Source organism: Polypterus senegalus, chromosome 1, assembly GCF_016835505.1.
Source record: "Polypterus senegalus isolate Bchr_013 chromosome 1, ASM1683550v1, whole genome shotgun sequence".
Classification (NCBI taxonomy): domain Eukaryota; kingdom Metazoa; phylum Chordata; class Cladistia; order Polypteriformes; family Polypteridae; genus Polypterus; species Polypterus senegalus.
Window position 1 is genome coordinate 268,431,391 of NC_053154.1, and position 23,087 is coordinate 268,454,477.

General features: G+C 38.0%; 1 long non-coding RNA gene across 1 annotated transcript in view; it reads left to right on the forward strand.

Annotated features, from left to right (window-relative positions):
• The window catches only part of LOC120519114, a 36,566-nt gene that overhangs the window by 13,406 nt on the left and 73 nt on the right, over positions 1-23,087 (forward strand). The window lies entirely within an intron of this gene.

Sequence of the window (23,087 nt, forward strand, 5' to 3'; positions counted from 1 at the left end):
TTACAGAGGCCAAAACAAATATACATACCGAATTTCACGTAAATCGGTTGAGCCCAGGGCCATCTTAACGTATGGGCTGTTCTGCTATCAAAACAGGGGCCCCATCACACTACTTTCCCTGGGTGCTTATGATGCTGTTAAGAAGGCCTGAGTGAGTGATGCCCACACAGACCTTCTTAACTTTATGTATACAGATAGATTAGACACATTTAATGTTCCATTCATACTTTATATAATTAGACATATGATTCAGAGTCAAATATATGAAAAAATAAATAAGAATCATCTTAGTGCTTCAGTCATTGCCCTCAAATTCTTTTCTTCTCAGTTATTATTTAAATTGAATGTGTAAATGTCAGAAGAAAAGGGACATTATTGTAACATTATCTGAGGTATTTTGCACAGTGACTTGTAACATCTCATTTACTTGATTTACTGACATATATGTTTGCACTGTTATATTTGTGGGTATTTTCTCTTAACACTGTTTTTCTTTGGTTAGGATTCATAACTGCATGCAATGTCCTTTATTTTCTTATAAAATAAGAAAGTCAGGTACAGATAAAAATAGATTACTGACAATCATCAAGACATGATTTTAAAAACTAAGGTAGCTCATTCTCATCCACATACAGTACACATATATGATTTAGTGTACTCACCCATGGTGCTCTTTCCGGTGGTCTGGATCAAAGCACTGCCAAAAGGTTCTAAGCTTAAATATACAGTGGAACCTCGGTTCACGACCATAATTCGTTCCAAAACTCTGGATGTAAACCGAGTTGGTCGTGAACCAAAGCAATTTCTCAATTAATCCATTCCAGACCGTACGAACTGTATGTAAATATATCTTTTTTAAAGATTTTTAAGCACAAATATAGTTAATTATACGATAGAATGCACATCTAATAGTAAACTAAATGTAAAAACATTGAATAACACCGAGAAAACCTTGAACAACAGAGAAAACTAACATTGCAAGAGTTCGCGTTATAGCCTTATGACCCAATCACTGTAAACACTTTTTTTTAATGAGTTTTAAGCACAGGGAAAAAATGAACATTTGAAAAAGACGTATTTTAATAAACCACCAAGAAAAGTAACATTGCCACAAGTTTATGCTATGAACCGACCGCTGTAAACAGAACTGAAAACAAAAACAAGCCTTTTCTACCTTCTGCTTTCAGCCTTCCTTCTCTCGCTTGCTCGCTCGCTCTCTCTCTCTTTGGTGTGTGCGGCATGTGTCTCTTTCACGAGTCTGGAGCGCCCCGCACTGTGTGTGTGTGCCTCTGTCTTGCGCGCCTATGTGTGTGTGTGCCTCTGTCTCGTGCGCCTGTGTGTGTGTGTGCCTTTGTCTCACGCGCCTGTGTGTGTGTGTGTATGTGTTGCGCGTGCCTGTGTGTGTGTCACGCTCTCTCTCTCTCTTGCTCGCTCGCTCACTGCACAGGAAATGCACAGGGAGAGACTGAACATATACAAACCGAAAGGGAAACTGGCTTGTTCGTATACTGAGTGTGTGGTCGTGAACCAAAGCAAAAGTTTGGCAAACTTTTTGGTCATAAACCAAGTTGTATGTGTACCGAGACATATATACACATAATCTATATACATATAAATACAGTGAGTGACCACTAGGGAGATGATAGACAAGTTAGACCAGACATCATGGCTCCTTTACTTTTCATTTTGGTGACTCATTTGTGTTTCAGTCCTAAAATATCTAATGCATCTCTCTTTCAATTTAAATTTTGCAATATGGTAGAAGTTTGTTGTTCTCTCACACCCATACTTCCTTGGTATCTGCTTCTCTCTGATGACATACAGGATATTTAGTGGCTGTGTGCTTTTGGGTATGCTCTCCAAATGGTCTTTACCCACCACCTTTGCTTAATTTCCCCTTAAATGTCATTTTTGTTTCTGATCACACCTCTTGTTTACTGTTTCCTGAAGGAATACATTATTTTACCAGTCATTTTACTTAGCCAACCTATTTAATTTGGCTATTCAGATAACACAAAGTTCTTGTGTACCTTGAGCTTTATCTTAGAAATCACTCCCCAAATGAATGAGAAAAGATTAAGTCATTAATACATAATTGTCAATATAGCCTATAACCTTTTCCGAGGTATTTTGCACAGTGACGTGCAACATATCATTCAATTAATTTATTGACATATATGTTTGCACTGCTACATATATGGTCAAAACAAATAAAGAGTCAGAACCAAAATTCAAAGCTCTCAGACAAACTAAATTTCTCAAGCTAAGCAGAAAGGTCTTGGACAAATACTCTAGTCAAGGGTGGTGTCATAGTAATCAAAGCTATAATGGTGACAATGATTATAACACAAACAGACCACTAAATAAAGATAAACTAATACAATCAGAACAAAAAAACATTCAAATGATGTCATATGTTCATTTGCGCTTTGTTAAGCTCTCACATATGTTTTCCTGCACTCTTGTTTCCAGTTTTTGACAGCAGAGCATATTTTCCTCAGTGAAACTGACTGTTTATATCTCGTCCTCAGGCTGCCCATCTTACATACACAATGTACACCGAAATAAATGTGGCTATTGCCCTTTGCAGGTCACTCCATTTTAAAAAGTCAAATCCATAATGTACAGCTAACTGTTAACAAAATGAATCAACCTGGGGAGAAAGACCAAAAGATTCCAAGTCCGGAGATGTTCTTCCTTCTACAATAATAAATACGATGCGCACCAGCCTTCCAGGGCTGTGTCAGATCCAGAGGCACTTCTAGAAAAGTTGATTCTGAGTGGCCTTTATAGATACCTTTGATAAGGACAAGGAGCTGGAAGATGAGACTGGCATAAAAAAAACTGTAGGTTGACATGAGCAAAAATTTTCAAATACATTACTCTGTGAGAACTAATTAATATCGTGCAACATAACTATGTACCTCTTTATATCTCGCAATTTTATGAATTACAGAAAACACTTTAGCAAATGTATTATTTTTATATTATTTTATTGTAGCATATTAAGGATATGTTTACATAACTATGCAATTAATTAATTAATTTATTTATTTATTTATTAATTTATTTATTAATTCCTTCATGAAGATAAAGAGATATGGTGTATGTTGCTTGTGGTTTAAAAAATGCATGGGTAACTTTATTTAAATAGCACAAAAAATAGCATAAAACTAAAGTATTACTAATTAATTTAATGTTGATTCAGGATTGTTAAAAGTTACAACTTTGCATGGGCATCTGTGTCCAAAAGCAGAATTGCCTGCCTCATTACATTCTGGACTTGCAAAATGGATTTCCAGTCAGAAACAAATAATTTTTTCTTTTATTTTTACAAATTATGTTTTCCATTTATCAATTCATTCATTTATTCATCCATTCATTCATTTACTCACTCACTCGTTCATTATTTCAATTGTCTAACCAGAGCCGAACTCGACAGCCTCAAGTGCAAGTGAGAAATCAAATACAGATACAAAGTTCTCACAAAAGACAACAATACTAGAAGAAAATGAAGAAAGTAAGCTGCACCCCCAATGAAAAGTATGTTCACAAACACTAGTGACAGACAGCAGAGATTAAAAAAAAATGTTAAGTCTTATAAGGGCATATTTAATCCAATCCAATGCTGCCAAAAATGAAGTCAGTCACTGAGCACTTAAAAGATTGTCCACTGGCTGCATGTTTTTAAAATACAGTAGCTATTAAAAAGAAAAAAATATTGTGTTTAATGTGTTTGAGCTATCAACAGAGATTTTATCTCCTTTGTCATTTTCATTAATGGGCTGCAGTCCAGAATATCCCTGTTCTGATTTGCATTTTTTTTTGTTAACAAGAAAGGCAGTAATAGTTTTACAAAATGACTGGGAGATAAGATGTACAGTATAGAGTGAGACAGATGAGATTCCTGTTGAGGAAATCAGCAAAATGATCATCAAAACCAAAACAAAAATGCTATTCAAAATCAAAAAGTCATAGCACAGAATTTGTTGACCATGAAAGCTCTCACAAAATAAACACACATTCTTTGTTTTTCCTTCACAAACTCAGATAAACAGGAAGCACTTGTTATGACCTTTACACCCACAACTTCGTGATGCCAGAGCTGCTATACCAGGTCATCTCCCTAGAAACAAGACAACAACAACTCCACAAAATGTTTGTGCCATTTTTTGCAATAAGCACCTTTTTGGAAAGGATGATAAAATTAATCAAATTTCAAATAAATGTGAACTAAGGTCATATTCAGAATCCTTAAGTTAAAAAACCCTCAACTATCTTTAAATATTTTCAGGAAACACTTTGGAAAAATTACAAAGAATGAATGAAAAATACAAATCATAACAGTACCTCATTCTGCATTTTTTATCATGTCATTTTGCACACCCAGAGAATTCCATTTTTTGTGAAATGTTGTGTTTTTTAAGTGTCACATTCATTTGAAAGATGCAGTTGAGTTTTCACCCACCTTATACAGGTATATGCAGCAGTGCATAAGTCATATAAACTTCACTCTTTGCTGGTACATTTTTAATCAAAAAAGTAAAATATCTCTCTATTAAAAAAAATATATCCTGGAGAGAAACACTAGGGCGACGCGACGTGATCTTCATGTGAAGATCACGGAAGACACTTAAAAGAAACCGTGAGACTAAAGAGATTGGCCACGGAGCATCTCGGAGCATCTTAAACATGAGACTTTGTGCTAAGAGACTGACCCAGGACCATCTCGCGATGACGTAGAACATGAGATTCCTGCAAGACACGCCCTATTTACAAATAATATCAAATAAGAGCACGGGCAGCAACACACTCAGTCGTGTTTTGGCTTTGAGCACACACAGATCCAGGGCTCTCAGTGCATATAAAGCGTATGAGGACAATACAATACAATTTATTTTTGTATTGCCCAAAATCACACAAGGAGTGCCACGATGGGTTTTAACAGGCCCTGCCTCTTGACAGCCCCCCAGCCTTGACTCTCTAAGAAGACAAGGAAAAACTCCCAAAAAAACCCTTGTAGGGAAAAAATGGAAGAAACCTCAGGAAAAGTAGTTCAAAGAGAGACCCCTTTCCAGGTAGGTTGGGCGTGCAGTGGGTGTCAAAAAGAAGGAGGTCAATACAATACAATACAATACAATACACAGAACAGAACAAATCCTCAATACAGTATACAAATAAAAATTTTAGAAGTACGTAGCAGAATTTAACAGTAGATGATCTATACTAATAAAAGGCAAAGCCCTCACTCACTCACTCACTCACTCACTCACTCACTGACTCATCACTAATTCTCCAACTTCCCGTGTGGGTGGAAGGCTGAAATTTGGCAGGTTCATTCCTTACAGCTTCCTTACAAAAGTTGGGCAGGTTTTATATCGAAATTCTACGCGTAATGGTCATAACTGGAAGCTGTTTTTCTCCATTTACTGTAATGAAGATGAGCTTGAAGCCGTGGGGCGGAGTTTCGTGTGACATCATCACGCCTCCCACGTAATCACGCAGTACATAGAAAACCAGGAAGACCTCCAAAAAGCGCTGAAGAAAACATGCATTATATAATTGAGAAGGCAGCGAAACAATAAGAAGCGAAGCGAAAGTGACATATACAACCATATTCATGAGTTCTGCTACTTCGGAAACAAAGCACGATGTAAACCTACACTTTAAATTAAGTTCATAGACAGGCTGCGCTGGCGTTTGTAATTTAGTGCCTGCCCATATAAGGCCGTCCACAGCGGCAATCCAATAGCAAACTCCCACTAAATATTCACGGGTGAAGGACTGTGCTTATGGAGAGGAAGATGAGATGGTCAGGGTGGTGTTTGACACAAACTCAGCGAAACTGCGAGAGAAAGTTTTAAGTGCCAGGACTAAGGTAACATTAAATACAGCCATGGACATAGCACGAGATGGCACCAGCACAGCTGGGAACCTTCGATGCATGTACACCGAGCGGCTCACGTGAACTGGCGCAGTGCACAGATAAAAGCAACAGTTCCAAAAGGCTGAACAAAACCGAATTACACAATTGAAAAGGCAGCAAAAATATGAAGCGTCTGATACATACAAGCATATTCATAAATCCAGCTACTGCGGAAACAAAGCACACGGTGGAAAAAGTCAATGTCCGCTAAAGGAAGACAGTGTAAAAAAACCGTGCATGCAGTGTGTCAGGTCTCAGATAAAGAAGAAGACGAGCTGTTTATTGATGCAGTAAGAAACGAATCGATGAAAGAAACCTGTCATCTTTACAACGATTGACAAACACGGAATGTAACTTGAACACATCCTACAAATACGAACCTGATTGAAAGAAATAATGATAATCAAATCCTTGATGACAGCAACACTCAGTAACACTCACAAAACAAATACTGTATATTGACAGTCATGTTACGTTATTTTTAAAATGTTCCCTTTTCTTTTCTAGCTTTTTAACACACTACTTCTCGCTGCGATACGGGTATATATATATGTATATATATATCCGATCTACATACTCGAATAATGGATACTTTATTAGCCATCAATGATTGTTTTGGTAAAGCCATACTCAGTGTATTCATTAGATGAGCGGTAAAAAGTAAGAGCGAGGGAGGATGCAGGCTGTAGTGGCGTCAACTCTATCTGAATTGCGCGATCACATTTCAAAAATATATCTTTTCAAGTTCTATTTAGTCCATATTTGTCAAACTCAAGGGCCACGGGCCACATCCGGCCGGCGTAATTATATCCGGCCCGAGATCATTTTATATACTGTATTATTGTTATTAATGGCCCAGGTATATGAAGCGCTGGTAACACAATAAACTACAGATCCCATAATGCAGCGCTTCAGCTGCCTTGCCTAACACTTACGCGTTAATCAAGTCTAGCTTATGATGCTGCAAGTTATTGCGAAGCTAGCTCACGCGATGCTGAGAGAAAAGTTGATTCTGAAAATAGAGCCTTTAAAACCGATGGGAGGCTGAGTATATGTTTACTGAACCCGTGTGTCTCATTTGTGGAGCTAATGTGGCTGTAATTACAGAATTTAATCTAAGACGGCACTATGAGACAAAACATCAGGGTAACCTGAATGCAATGCAGAAGATACAGAAAGCAGAATAATTAAATAAGAATCTGACACTTCAGCGGACGTTTTACCCGTGCACAATCACAAAGTGATTTCAAGTGAAGCTGCTTTTATGGGAGACACAAATGCACCAGTGCAACTTGCCCCACTTTCCCTGTTGCCAAGTAATGTTAAACCAAGTCGTCACTACGGTGTTCCCAAATCGCACTTTGCTGATAAACTGAGCGCACTGAGTTTGCACGGCGCTTTGGTGACTTTGAAGAACAAAAAGTCCGTCTACATGCGGCTCGAACCTTGTGCATGTTTGGTAGCACATATCTGTGTGAGAAGCTCTTCTCAGTGATAAAGACTAACAAAACAGCACACAGGAGTCGCCTCACTGATGAGCACCTGCAATCCATCCTGAGAATCTCCACAACACAGAACCTCACACCAAACAGAAACGAACCTGTTGCCAAAAAAAGATGCCAGGCGTCCAGCTCTAAAATGACATATGAGCAAAGACAACTGAATGATTTGATTTGTTATTGCTGAAAGGAACACATTTTATTTATATTTCCAGGTTTTGTTATGCAGCATGTTCATATTTGAATTTGTATAATTTTGACAGGATATATTTTTATGGAGAGCAAAATCTTTTGGGATATTTAAAATCTAAGTTTATTTTTATATAAAATTACATAAGAGTAAAGAAATTTGAATGTTTGTTCTTTTAATGTTTACTTTATTTCTAACTTGTATAATTTAGACAGGATATATTTTTATGGAGAGCAAAATATTATAAGTTGTTTAAGGTTTGAGTTGATTTATTCAGGAATAATATTCCTGTCTGTTTTTACCATTCCTACCAAAGATATTTCTGTCGACTAAATAAAAATTCCTTCTATTTAAAATTTAAATAGAACTTGAACAAATACGATAGTTCGTAATATCCACGCAGACTTGCACGTAAGAGCGGGAGTTATCCGTTTTAACAAGCAGCGTATTGCACTGATCTGAAATAGCTGTGTGTGTATATATGTAGATATGTATGTATATGTATATATATGTTTATATATGTGTGTGTGTATGTATATATATATATGTATTTGTGTGTATATATGTGTGTGTATGTATGTATGTGTGTATGTATATGTATGTGTATATATGTAGATATATATGTATGTATATATGTGTATATGTATAGATATGTATATATATATATGTTTATATGTGTGTGTGTAAATATATATATATGACAACAACACTCATCACTCACAACAGTGACAAAACAATTACATTGACAATCATGTTACGTTATTTTCAAAATGTTTCCTTTTCTTTTTCATTGCTTCTTTAACACACTACTTCTCCGCTGCGAAGCGTGGGTATTTTGCTAGTATCACATAATATGATTTGGATTTGTTTAGAGTCCTGGAGAACTCAGCTGTCAAGCTGCCTCCCCCTATTAGCCATTCCATGGCTAAAAACAGTGCTGGGCCAGCTAATCCAATGAAAGGACCCCTCTTTCCCATGACTTCTGTGATCCTCCATCAGGGATGACTTTACCTTAGGCAGGTAAAACAACTTGGCAGGTGGGCCGTGGCACCAAGCACCACATTTGAGTACCGAGAAGAGAAACAGAATAGGTGAGGGTTAGTATCAAATTATAACTATCATGTTACTTATGTAATACATAATAAATGAAACGTAGACGACTAAGCGAAGAAGAAAGCAACGCGGAGAAAAGAGACAAAGAGACAAAAAGAAAAAGAATAATCTATGTGTAAATTCAGAAAATAAGGAAAGTAATTATCAGCCCGGAACAAGTGGAATTGAAAAAAAAGCACGTCCAATCCGGACATTGGCACTATACACATGCAGAGCAGATTAGAGATTATGAAAGCAGTGGAATTCGAAAGGCTAAAAAAAAAAAAAAAGTTGTCGCAATACACATGTGTAGAAAGTATATGAAAGAATATGAAAGTAGGAAAATTAGAAAGTATAAAAAGAAAGTAAAGATCACAGTAGCGCAAACAAACGAAAATCATAACTCGAAAAAGGGAAAATAATCACCACGGACCAGGGGACTCATGTTTAACGCTGTGCGTAGAATTCGCACTATAACATGACATAAGCACAAAAGCCGAAATGTGCTTATGCACAGTAAAATCCAAATGCAGGAATCTGTGCGTACTCTAATTTCCGCGTTCTTCCGCTACATAAATCCCGATCAGCGTGAAAACTAATGCACGTGCACGTGCCTTCTGTCCCGCCCCAACTCCTCCCAGTATTACGCCTCTTTGAATATGCAAATCAATATAAATCACCCTTAAGCTTAGCCTTCTGTGAAAAGACAATGGGAAAAGCACAGGGGAAAATATAAGAATTTCAGCGAATACCAAGTGGAGGCAAAGGAAAAACATACTATTTGTTTATTTAAACCGTGGTATAATCAACAAAAGGAAGTTGATCGAGTGACATAGCGTGTTGGAGAAACTTGAAAGCTCACGTTCACAAAGTCGCACAGTGCCGGAAATAAAAAAGAACTTGTCAGATATCAAAGTCACCGTGAAAAGGTGAGTCGTAGCCCACTGTCTGAGTGTCATATGAAAGCTTATTAGGGTACAGAGAAAAAAAAAGGCACACAGTGGGAAAAAGCACAAAATGTCAACTTCAATCTCGAAATTTCCACTTTAATCATGTAGTTTATTTTGTCATTAAAGTAGAACATCATAAACTTCATCTTAAAATTGTTTAATTAATCAGTTTCTTAAAGTAGCACGTTAAATGCTTTGTTTTGTATGTGATCTTCTATGTGCTCTATGTGTGTGAATCACTACTTGCTTCTTAAACCGGTTCTCTTCCTCTGACTGGACACAGAATCCATTACATTCGTGATATTACAGCTCTGAATAACTAAAATACTGAGATGTATACGTGATATCATTTTCATGATGATAGGAGTTAAAGCACATTATTAAACATGGGTTTCACGGCGCAGTGATCATGCGCAACCTTCAATGAAATAATTTATTGCAGCAGTACTCAGGGGCGGCTCTAGGCTTGTGGCGGCCCTGGGCAGAGAAATAATTGGTGGCCCCTTCGCCGCCAATGTCAATATGGTATCTTATGCACGGTGGATAGCCACGTCCGTTGCGGACATTGCATAGCCGCCTCGTGCTCATGACACAAGTGTTTAACTTAAGTCAAAATTTACTGCTCCATTTTTAGCTGTGTTGTTATTTTCTCTTTCTGTTTTATATTCAATATATATTGGTGTGGCTGTCCCTGCAGTCCTTACTTTTCTTTCTCCAAGTAACCGATCGCCACACAATCACCTCTGTAATAGACATTAAGCCATCTGTATGCCTAGAGCGCCAATTCTTCAAAACGTTTAAGGAAAATTTAAACATTTTCGTAGTACGTTTAATTATTCTATCCTTCATGCCAGTCCCAGTGAAGAATATAGATTATTTAAATGAAGTTAAAGTTTTATCTGTTGTAAAAGACAAATCAGGACACAACATAAAGGTTTGGGGTTTTCGGCCCCGTATACTGTACAATTCTCCACAGTACAAAACAAAATGGTCAAAATACATAAACAAAAATCTCTGTGTATGCTCGACATTGATTCATGGCGTCGGTGGCCATTTTATGAAGGAGGAGCCGGAAGTGGAGGAATGCTGGGAAGGAACCGTGGGGGAAGATGGGATCAATGACGTCAGGAAAATGGAGGAGGAAGGGCGGAAGTAACGTACTGCGGGCAAACCCGGCTTATGGTGGCGGAGCGTCTTTTCTTCTGTAAGAAAGCAAAGGAAAAAGGTTAGTACCCCGCCATTCCCTGCCGGCAAATGTCTTCCCAGGTGTGTTAAGATCCTTCCGCGGTCTCCTACTCGCGCGTGCATGACACTGTATAATATAATAAACATATTTTGCTGCATTTCATCTTAAAAATGATATTGTCATCATATGTAAATATGCGCTTTATAAAGTGGCTCAGGTTGTGTAATATTATAACCGTAGTGCAAGTTTACAGTGGGGTGATTGTACTTATAAGTACAAACAGTTCTACAAGGAGCACTTGATTAAGTGCGTTTAAAGTTCTTGGGATGAAACTGTTTCTGAACCGAGAGGTCCGTACAGGAAAGGCTTTGAAAGGTTTTGCCATGGCTGAGACAGCGTGTGCTTGATACTATATACTGATAATTTTCTTTCCGATCAGCTGCTGCTGTGATCCCCCACTCAGATACAGTGATATAAAAACTCTGAGTGGTGCAGTGAGAGTAATATGGAGAAAGATGATCCGCTGTGGCAACTCCTAATGGGAGCAGCTGAAAGAAGAAGAAGAAGAAGGTGCAGTGAGAGTAACAACGCTAAAGCAATTATGGTATTTGGAATACTATGGCTATTCCCTGGACCATTATATTATTACAAGTTAATTATAATCAGATGCATTACACTAATAAACAATATGCGGTTAGTTTCAGTGTATTTATAAAGCCGCGTCAGGAAAGTAAAAAAGTAACCACACAGGAACAGTAGCACTGCTTTGACACTGGGTGCTGCCAGTCTGCAAAACCGAGTGGAGAACTTGCGTACGACAAGGTATGAGGTACTGTGGAAAAGTGCATGGCTACGCCAAGTGTAGGTTTTATACATCGCAATTTGAACATGGAAAAGTTCTTACGCAACATTTCTGTGCGTACGCACCGTTTATACATGAGGCCCCAGGTGTCATTAAAACAAAAACAGGATAAAGCAAGGTCAGAAATAAAACACAGTAGAAAACAAAATAAAACGTCATAAAGAGTTTAAAAAACAAGGGGGCCAAACACATGCAGAGCAGGTTAGAGATAATGAACACTGGAATTCAAAAGACTCAAAAAAAACGTAGGTGCAAAACGCATGCAGAACAAGATGCAGAATATGAAAGCAGAAAAAAACAACAGTGTCAAAACAAAGAAAGTAAATATCACATTAGCACAAAGAAAGAGAAATTCTTACTCAGAGAAATAACGAAAAGGCGAATAGAGATTGAATATTTGGACATAGGTGATATGTCAGAAGTATGTAACATACAGTAATCAAGCGCTATATCGTGGATGTTAAATGTAAGCACATCTAAATATACAGTATATCACAGATTTTTCGCTGGTTCGCGGATTTCTGCGGACAATGGGTCTTTTAATTTATGCTACACGCTTCCTCAGTTTGGTTGCCCTGTTGATTTCATACAAGGGACGCTATTGGTGGATGGCTTAGTACATATTAACAAAAATTCCTCAATGCTATAAGATATGCTTCCCGAGCGGTGCTCGATTGTTTGCTTGTCTCTGCCTCTATCTCACCCTCTCTGACATTCTCTGCGCCTGACGGAGGGGCTGTGAGCAGAGGCGCTGTTTGCACAGAAGCTGTTTGCCTAGTGGATTTTTTTTTGGTTTGCTTTAATCTCTCTCTCTCTCTCTCTCTCTCTGACGTTCTCTGCACCTGACAGAGGAGATGTGAGCAGAGGGGCTGTTTGCTTAGAAGATACTGACGCTCCTCTAAAAAATGCTGCGGCAAACTTAAAAGCACACATATTGATTTTTTGATTGTTTGCTTTTCTTTTGCGAGCGCTCTCTCTCTCTCACTCTGAAATTCTCTGCTCCTGAAGAGAAGAAGATCTATTTGCATTCTTTTAATTGTGAGAAAGAACTGTCATCTCTGTCTTGTCATGGAGCACAGTTTAAACTTTTGACTAAAGGGTGTTATTTCATGTCTAGAGGGCTCTAATAATGTTAACAGTGTGGGAGAGTTTATAAGGGCTTAAATATATAAAAATAACCATACAAACATATGGTTTCTACTTTGCGGATTTTCATCTATCGCGGGGGGTTCTGGAACGCAACCCCCGCGATCGAGGAGGGATTACTGTATTGTAAGGCTTTGAAGTTAGAGTCAAGAGAATTTCAAAAACTGAGTTTAACTCACATACATTTATTGGTTACTTTGCAAAAAAAAATTATTAACTGCTGATGATGTTGATCGTTTTGTCTGTGCTGAAATTCCAAACAGAGAAACCTATCCTGAATTATGGGACAAAGTCATTAAATATGTCTCACTGACTTCATTAAAAAGATTCAGCACATTGAGACTTGAAAGATTCCAAATACAGTATTGTTTTTACAGAAGTTCTGAAATAAAAGTGAAACTAATAAAAAAGCAAAAATTCGAAGAAAAAAAAATCTTAAAAGTGTGACTTGCATAGATGGTCAACCCTTCATCTCACACTAGCTGGAAGAATTAACACTGTTAAGATGAATATTCTTCCTAAACTCCTTTTTTTATTTCAAAACATCCCAATATACATTAATAAATCATTCTTTAGGCAATTAGATTCAACAATAACCTAATTTATTTGGAATTCAAAACATCCACGCATCAAAAGAGCGACCCTACAAAGACAAAAGGCAGAAGGTGGCATGGCTCTACCTAACTTCCAGTTTTATTACTGGGCAGCAAATATACAGGCGATAAGAACCTGGACACAAATAGAAGAACATACACAGGCTTGGACCACAATAAAAGTAAAATCCTGCAGTACTTCTTTGTATTCCCTGCTCTGCGCTCCAATAAACACACGTTATCGGCAATATACAAATAACCCAATTGTGCTCCACTCACTTAGAATCTGGAACCAATGTAGAAAGCATTTTAAGACGGAGAAGCTTCTATCTGTGGCACCTCTGCAAGAGAACCATCTCTTTCAACCTTCACAAACATATGCAGTTTTAATATCTGGAAAAAATTTGGAATTAACTTGCTTAGAGATCTTTATATAGACAACGTCTTTGCTTCCTATGAACAATTCAATCTTCAAATCAGGAACTTTGTTAAACAGAACCTTCCAGATTTTCCTCATCTTGCACCCTCATACATGCTGGAAAAAATATTGCTCAATCTCAAGGACTTAGACTCCATCTCTGCAATATATAAAATCATTTTACAATCCCCTCCTTTCAAAGATCCAAGAGGACACTGAGAAAAAGATCTCTCAATTAATATATCAGAAGAGGAGTGGAAAGTAGCAATGCAGAGAATTCACTCGAGCTCCATATGCGCAAAGCATACAATTATACAACTTAAAATTATATATCGAGCACATCTGTCTCAACTAAAACTCTCCAAAATGTTTCCAGGGCATGATCCAACTTACGAACGTTGCAACCAAGCCCCAGCATCACTGGGTCACATGTTCTGGGCCTGCACCAAATTAACATTATTCAGGACAAAAATTTTTAATTACCTCTCAGACAGCCTTGGACTCACAATCCCTCCTAACCCATTAACAGCGGTGTTTGGGGTTCTTCCAGAGGGTCTTAAAGTGGAGAAAGACAAACAAATTGTGATTGCATTCACTACACTGTTGGCACGCAGACTTATTCTGATAAACTGGAAGAACCCAAACTCTCCTCTTTTAAGTCAGTGGGAAACCGATGTGTTATACTATTTGAAATTGGAAAAAATCAAATACTCAGTTAGAGGATCCGTACAGACGTTTTTCAAAACATGGCAGGATCTAATCAGTAATATTTTAAAATAAGTTCATGAAGCATAGAGAATTTATTAATTTAGGTATGTTTAAAAGCTGTAAAATTTTTATGCCGTTTGGCTTGCTCTCTCTCTCAAGGGTGGGGATCGATCTGTTCTTAACTCTATTTTTCTTTTTGTAAAAACTTGATTGCTTTGTATGGAGTGCAATAAAATTAATAAAAATAATAAAAAAAAAAAAAAAGTGTGTATCCGGAAAACCAAAAATGTGGGTTGGCAAGCGAAGCAAGCACGGGGCAAAGCCCCCTAGTCAACAATAATAATGAAACCTATATTTGAATACATTTTAATATATACAGTACCTATCTTTAATATGAGTTTTTTTTTTTTTTTTGGATAGCCTTATTTCTAAACAAATAGCGAGGAGTGGATGTAAGAAAAATTGGGTCACTTTAAAGTCAACTTTCAAAGAATTCATCTAGGGGTTTTCCAGACATCCCAAGTTTGAATAATTGTTATCCAGATAAGTGAATATCTCAAGATTTTAGACATAAATATCTTTGATTCTTAGCCATTCTGGGCAATCCAGGTGACTGAGTCATGGTAAATGACAACACATATATTGATCATACTGTATGAAATGTAAAATGTAAATGACTGGTGAATTATTTGACAGTCAATCATGTATTCTGATGGCAGATCTAAGCACGATCAGATTTTTATTATAGACAATTAGCAAGATCAAAATGTAACTCACATAAACTCATAGTTAGTAGGGCAGCCATTCTGGCAAAATCTTGATCTGTAGGCACATTCAGTATATATTACATTAGTCCTAGTCCAACTATTAGATGAGAATGTGAAGAAAGAAGGCATAAACATTGCTAGACATTGTTGTGATTTTCACAACATTAGATCAACATATTTTAAGTACTGAAGTTCTTTTACTTGTCTACTTTTTTCTAATATAATTACATTAATACTTGCAATTAGAAAATGTTATGCTGTTTATATTTCAGAGAAGATCATAAATTTAATACAGTACTTCAATATTAAGGCATTTCTTAAATGAGTGATATGTGATTAATAACCACTTTCTTCAAACTGCATAATGTTTTGAATGTGGATGTACTGAAACAAAGTACAAGAACATAACACGGAAATAGTGCATCTACAAGTATCTAGGCATACCCAACACATCATTAATTCATAAAACGGTGAAAACTGACCCATACACTTTTCAAAGGGATAATGAACAGTCCAAGTGCCTCACAAACCTCAACAGATCTTCATGTGAAAGAAAAAGTTGTATTGGTATGTCATATAGTATGCACTCTTAATATCTATATATATAATTCACTAAGGCAAGACATCCATGGAAAGCATGCCGGAAGGGGCGTGGATTCACTAAGCCGCTAAGTGAGACACCTATGGCGCACGCAGGAAGGAGTCACGCCCACCAACTCCAAGACCATTGGATACGACGACAACTCACAGAGCCACGCCGACCAACTCGGACGCGACGACACAGATATTTGTCTGTCATTGAGGTCACATGCAGCTCCGACCCACGTTGACTGTTAATAGAGGCATGTTTCTTGCGGAGGTGAATCGCCATATGCGGCGTGTAAAACTGTTTTGAGGGTATCCCATGGGATCCTTAAAACGTTCCTTTACAACTGAGGTTAAAACACAATGAAGTGAGCAGTCTTTAAAAAACGAGTTTTCGGATACGACACACAACCGCGCGCACTATAGCAAACTGTTTTACACGCTACATACAGCAATTCGCATCCGCGACAAACATGCGTCTTCTTAGATACTCCTGCACTTTGTACACACCCCCCTCCCACCGTGGTCGGGTGTCTTGGTGGATTATATATAGAAAGGCAGCCAAAAACGGCACAGAGCAATGAAAAGTCTACGTGAGTCACAGGTGCATCTGGACTGTACAAAGACGACAACGACTCGAGTGACGAGTTGGAGGTGGGCACATGAGCAGGCAGTGTATACTGAACGAGAAATCAGCAGACTAGCATGACGGAGGGAGCGGAATGGATGTCCTTCTCCTCTCCTCCCGTTCCACCCTGAGCGCCGCACGGACGATTGTGTGTTGGTTCGTTCCATGCATTGGTTAAAATCCAATGAAGGAAGCAGTCTTTAAAAACCAACAAGCCCTGTGCCTCTGTTTCATTACCGTCTCACCTGCTTCACCAATGCAGGCCCCGCAACAGGCGTTCCCTGTTCCCCATTCCCATGACCCGCCAGGCAGCCAACTGGGTAACCAAAGTCTTTGGGTTCAGGGGGGAGTATGGTTACAAAGCTGAAACTTTAAAGGAATTGACGGAAGGGCACCACCAGGTGTGGAGCCTTTCGCTTCATTTGACTCAACACAGGAAACCTCACCCGGCTCAGACACGGACAGGATTGACAGATTGATAGCTCTTTCTCGATTCTGTGGGTGGTGGTGCATGGCAGTTCATAGTTGGTGGAGCGATTTGGCTGGTTATTTTCGAAAACGAATGAGACTGCCGCCTGCTAAATAGTAACACGACCCAACAGCGGTCGGCGTCCAAATTCTTAGAGGGAAAAGTGGCTTTCAGCCACGTGAGATTGAGCATTAACTGGTCTGTGATGCACTTGTATGTCCGGTACTGCACGCGCGGTACACTGAATGGATCAACGTGTGTCTACCCGGCGTGAGTAAGCCGTTGAACCCCATTCGTGATGGAGACCGTGCCTTCCAATTGTTCCCCACGAACAAGAAATTCCCAGTACGTGCGGGTCATACGCTCGCACTGATTACGTCCCTGCCCTTTGTAAAGCCCCCCATGGTCGGGTGACTTGGTGGATTATATATAAAATAAAGCAGCCGGAACCGCAAAGAACAATGAAAAATCAACGTGGAAAACGACTGAGGCGGTGTTTGGAAAATTAACAGTCAACGTGACTCACAGGTGCATGTGGACAGTACACAGACGAAAGCGACTCAGGTAGGGAGTTGGGGGCGGGCAGATAAGCGGGCAGTGCGTACTGAACGAGCGCCGTTCAACCGCATCCTTCGCTTTGGAAGGAGAAAGCGCGACGGCACTCCTCCGGTTTTCAGTCACGTACAATTGTATGTTGGTTCGTAGCGTGCATTGTTGCAATGTTACTTTTTTTGGTGGTTTATTAAATTACGGATTTTTCAAATGTTTATTTTTTCCTCTGTGCTTAAAAATCATTTAAAAGCGGCCTGATTATGCAACGTATGCTACACCGCGGGTTGGCTAGTAGGTTCTTATTTGTGGATGCATGTTTTATCCCTCGCAACTTTTTGATTCTGTTTTGTGTCCATAAAATTGGTTTAGATATTGAGCACTTAACATAAAATTTTGATCGATTAAATTTATGGACATTATGATTAAAGACATTGCTTTGGTTGGCTGGAGCCACTCTTTACTTTTCTTTTTGCAGGAAGTACCAATTAACTTACAGAAACAGCTGCTTCTTCAAGCGTGAGAAGACCATCTTTGTTACAATTCTTGGATGTTCCCATAAAAATGATAAATATTGATTTTATGCAAGTAGTTACATGAAAATAAATAGATAAACTGAAACTTTATTCTGCCATAATGTCACAAAATAAACAGCATATTACTACACTGTTTTGAGCCTATGCATATACAGGTACTGTATATACACATACACAACTGTGTAAACTTTTCAAAAATGAGATATGCAGAACATGTACTCAAAAACAAAAATCAAACCCTGACCCATAGTTTGTTTAAACATGTCAAGGAAATGACTTTCATATAAAGTAATTAATACGGTCCAACATTTTAAACATTTATTAGTCACAAGGTTGGTCCAACTGAAATACAAAGCTGGTCCAAAGTTGTGCTCACTAATTGTTTCTACTTCAAATGAATAGGAGCAGATGGTAAAATATATTATATTTACACATTGTATTGAGATTTCAGCATAATCACAATTTAACCCCTGTTGGTCTAAGAATATATGGTTTTACAGACAGCAATTACACATGTTTGCGTCATGATCTCTCTCTTTGCACTGAAATAATAAAGCAATTCCATATTTGGTATTAAGCAGTAACCCAAGACTACTTACCACAAAAAATGAATTGAATTCTTTAGCTTCAAACTTTGAAATTACTGACTTAATTATGGGAATATTTTATAAGTCAGGGAGGTATATTCTTTGAAAATTTTAAATTATAGGATTATGCTGACATAAAGGCTATAAAATGCCTCTAGCAAAAGAAGTTTTATTTTATTTTAAAAATGTATGCTTTTGATCTGATTTCTAAAGAAATAGTTTCCATATTCAAAAGCATTTTTAGCAGGTTACAGTTACAGTTGGTTGTCAAATACAGACAAAAATAATGTTGACCAGTCAAATTTAAAGAAAGGTTTAGCTGAGTAAGAAGGAAAAAATTGTAAAGTTTAGCTTATGCAGACATTAGCTAAGGACGAACAAGAAGGGGACTGAGGGAAAATGACAAAAAGAAGCAACACAGCTCCCTCACCCACTGTGAAGAAACACCTACTGTATATCCTCAGCATTACATACACTGTTTTTATTACTGAAGAATTCATTCAAAAGAGTCAAATGTGAGGGACTGTAAACCACACATTACAAGAGGAAAGATCAACAGGGATCTGTTTTAAAAATATTACTTGATTTTGTGCTGTTTGTAAGAAATACTCCATTGTTAAGTTGTCACAATGCCTCAAACACATGCATTTTCACTAACATGTTGCTAAACAAACCACTTCAGGAAAACACTCTAGGTAACAATGTTGTTGTGTACAACTTGATGTGTGGATTATATGATGCCAGTAATGTGAATTATTTTTCATAGGCTGTTTGAAGTTGCCTAAAGTTGGTCACAATAGATGGTTACTACTGTATATCGAAAACGTTGTTATCTCCTTTCTGCATGAAAACATATTTTACTTTTTTCTTGGTTATCACTACAAATTACATAGGTAAGTTTCATATTGAAAATATAATTTTTCAGTAAAGTATTCCTTAAAATTTGCTTAAAACCTTTTTTTTTTGTTAGCAGAGCAAGGCAGGAGTCAACCATAGATAGGATGGAAGTTGATCATAGCATAAGATCAAACACATACTCACACTCATTATTTCTGGATCAATTCAGGATTAATCTGACATGCATATTGTGTTCACGAAATAAATCTGTCATTTAAGTTATGTTTGGTAAAAGAAGTAATCCGTGTGGAAAAGGTAAATCCTAATATTTAATGTCTTAACACTAGGGAAGTCCAGAGAGATTGTGGTGGACTTCAGGCAGAAAAAGAAAGCCGTCCTTAGTCCATTGATCGTAAATGTTGAACCTGTGGAGAGTGTATTTCAGTTTCAAACCCGTAGGGGTGAACATTAAAGGGGACTTCTCTTCGGCCACCACCAAGAATGCAGAACAAAGCTTCTTCATCCTTAGAAGACGGAAAAGAATGTGTCTGCTCCAAGTCCTTCTTTTGAACTCCTGTTACTGCAGAGTGGAAAGTGTTTTGATGTACTGCATCACCTCATAGTATACCAGTCGCATGAGGGAAAAACAGAAGTCCCTGAAATGGGTCAAGTGGACTGCACAAAGCATCATTATCACACAGTTGCTGGCAGTCAAGGACATTTACTTGTCCAGGTGTCAAAGAAACTCCTCCAACATTAGTGGAGAAATGACCCATCCTGTACATCATTTCTTTAAACTGCTTCCTCTGGGATATGATGCAGGACTATCCATGAACACAGTACCAGACTGAAAAACAGCTTCAATCAGAGAGCTATTAAACTACTGAATGCTGCACCATTATGCACAATATTTATGGAAATCTCTGGGAATGCCATTGTAATATTGCTGTTTGATGCCCTTCAGTGATACATTGACATAAAGTTTTCTTGTCTTATCTTACCTTAGATGAGCTATGAGATATGAATCAAAAGCTATGTGCACACTACCACATTTTCGTTTTAAATACAATCTCTGGATACACTGTAGTTACTCATCATTTACAAAAGTATCCCTGTCCATACTGAAACACCAGAAAATGCATATCATGTTGACCTTCACCTACATTGTGCACGTATGCGTCAGCAGCAAACTCCATGAAGGGACTGGGTAATGAAAAATTCAAAGACTCGTAAAAGTCAGATTCTCATGTACTTTGTGTGCTTTCAAAACTATCAGAGCAAGCAAAATTCTAATAGAACATTCACAGCAAGGGAAAAACAAAGAAATTCCTTAAGGAGGCACATCGAATTACCCCATGTCACAATCATGTGCTGATTACAGTTGAAAGTACAATACCAGTCTTCAGGATTAGTGATGGTCATCTTGTAATTAAATAATAACTTAGCAAATGCTAAAGTGGCACTTAAAAAATGCATTTACCTCTATGTTCAATCAAGAAGTGGAGTGCATCTTGTACCAAACATTCGTAAAACAAACTCAATGTAGTGAATACATAAATGAATGTGTGCATGCGTCTATATCGTTGCCTTATTGCATTGTGCTTCCGCGTCTGTCTCTGTTCTGTAATTTTGTGAGCTCGGCTGCATTGCCTTGTTATGAATTTTGATATGAAATGTGCTTTTCCTTACTGAACAGATTAGGTTTAACTAATAAACGTTGACTAGAGGCTGTTTTTTAAAATATGATTTTCACAGGGCTCTGAATTTTTTCACTATAACAGTAACGCCGCCAGCCATGGGATTTACATAAATAATTTGCCTTTCAGCATTCAAAATGTACAGAGTGTATATTAGATACACACAGGTAAACAGCATAACACACGCCATGGAAAACAATTCTTCTATGCCCGCTATGCTGGAAAATGTTTTTCTTCTGTGAAGGGTTACCTATCAGTACATGATATGTTGTAAGGCACATAATTCAATCAGGCAAGGGTCGTGAAGTCAGTATGAACCAATCAGAGAACAATTAGTGCATTGGTTTCTTAAAACTGTTTTCATTTGTCCACAATACAATTCTAATGATACGTTTAAGAAAGTATCTGGCTTTGGACAGCATTTTTAAAAATCATCATTTTCAGGTGTCTAAAACAAAGGGGTTGTGTGGATAAAAAATGCAAAAATAGAAAAATGTATGCTTTTTTAAAATAAAAATGTAGTAGGGTGGACAGGGCTAAAAAACAGGCAACGGTCAGTGGTCAATGTTCTGTTCTGTGTATTGTATTGTATTGACCCCCTACTTTTGACACCCACTGCACGCCCAACCTACCTGGAAAGGGGTCTCTCGTTGAACTGCCTTTCCCGAGGTTTCTTCCATTTTTCCCTACAAGGTTTTATTGGGAGTTTTTCCTTGTCTTCTCAGAGAGTCAAGGCTGGGGGGCTGTCAAAAGGCAGGGCCTGTTAAAGCCCATTGCGGCACTTCCTGTGTGATTTTGGGCTATACAAAAATAAACTGTATTGTATTGCATTGTAAGTGATAGCCTTTTATGTAAATTATTAAAAGGGTCAAAGCAAATCTCAAATTTGCAAAGCAGGTAAAGCTGAAATAATTTTTAAAAACTAGAACTGACATGAAAGGTCTTTATTATTTTATAGTGCAGATGAGTTCATAAATCAGCCCTATTATTTTATAAGACATCATCACAAGCTATCACATGTGTAGCATCCCTAAGCAATGATAATGACAATAGTCAGTCAGTCAGTCAGTCAGTCATTATCCAACCCGCTATATTCTAACTACAGGGTCATGGGGGTATGCTGGAGCCTATCCCAAACAACACAGGGTGCAAGGCAGGAACAAACCCCAGGCAGGGCGCCAGCCTATCGCAGGGCGCACACACACACACATCCACACACCAAGCACACACTAGAGACAATTTAGGATCGCCGATGCACCTAACCTGCATGTGTTTGGACTGTGGGAGGATACCGGAGCACCCAGAGGAATCCCACGCAGACATGAAGAGAACATGCAAACTCCACGAAGGGAGGACCCGGGAAGCGAGCCCAGACAATGACAATAGGAATCATAATAACCAGTACAAAATCTGAAAGAATGAGATGTAATAATTTTTGACCAAAAGAAAGATGAATGAAGTAATCACAACAAAGTCAATATCTTCCAAACAAAAAAGACAAAAATAATACCAACACAGTACTACTGATGTTCAGAATATGACAAATGTCTTTGAGATGCGGGAAATTACCAGAGCACCCAGACATGACACAAGCCACTGGCTGGCTGCTCTGGGAATCAAATCCAAGTGGCTAGGGCTGTGACTTAGCAATGATAACCACTGTAGTACCAGGAGTTAACAACAAAATCTTTTGTTTAAATCAGGAACCTCACTATTACTATCCAGCAAATATTTCAGTTCATTTCTTAAATAGATGAAGCCATTGAGAATCCCATGTAAAAATCTAGAAGCTGTTTTGCTATGATAACAACAACTTCTGTCAGAATATAATTTCTATGAATGCAACCTGTAATTTTTACTTT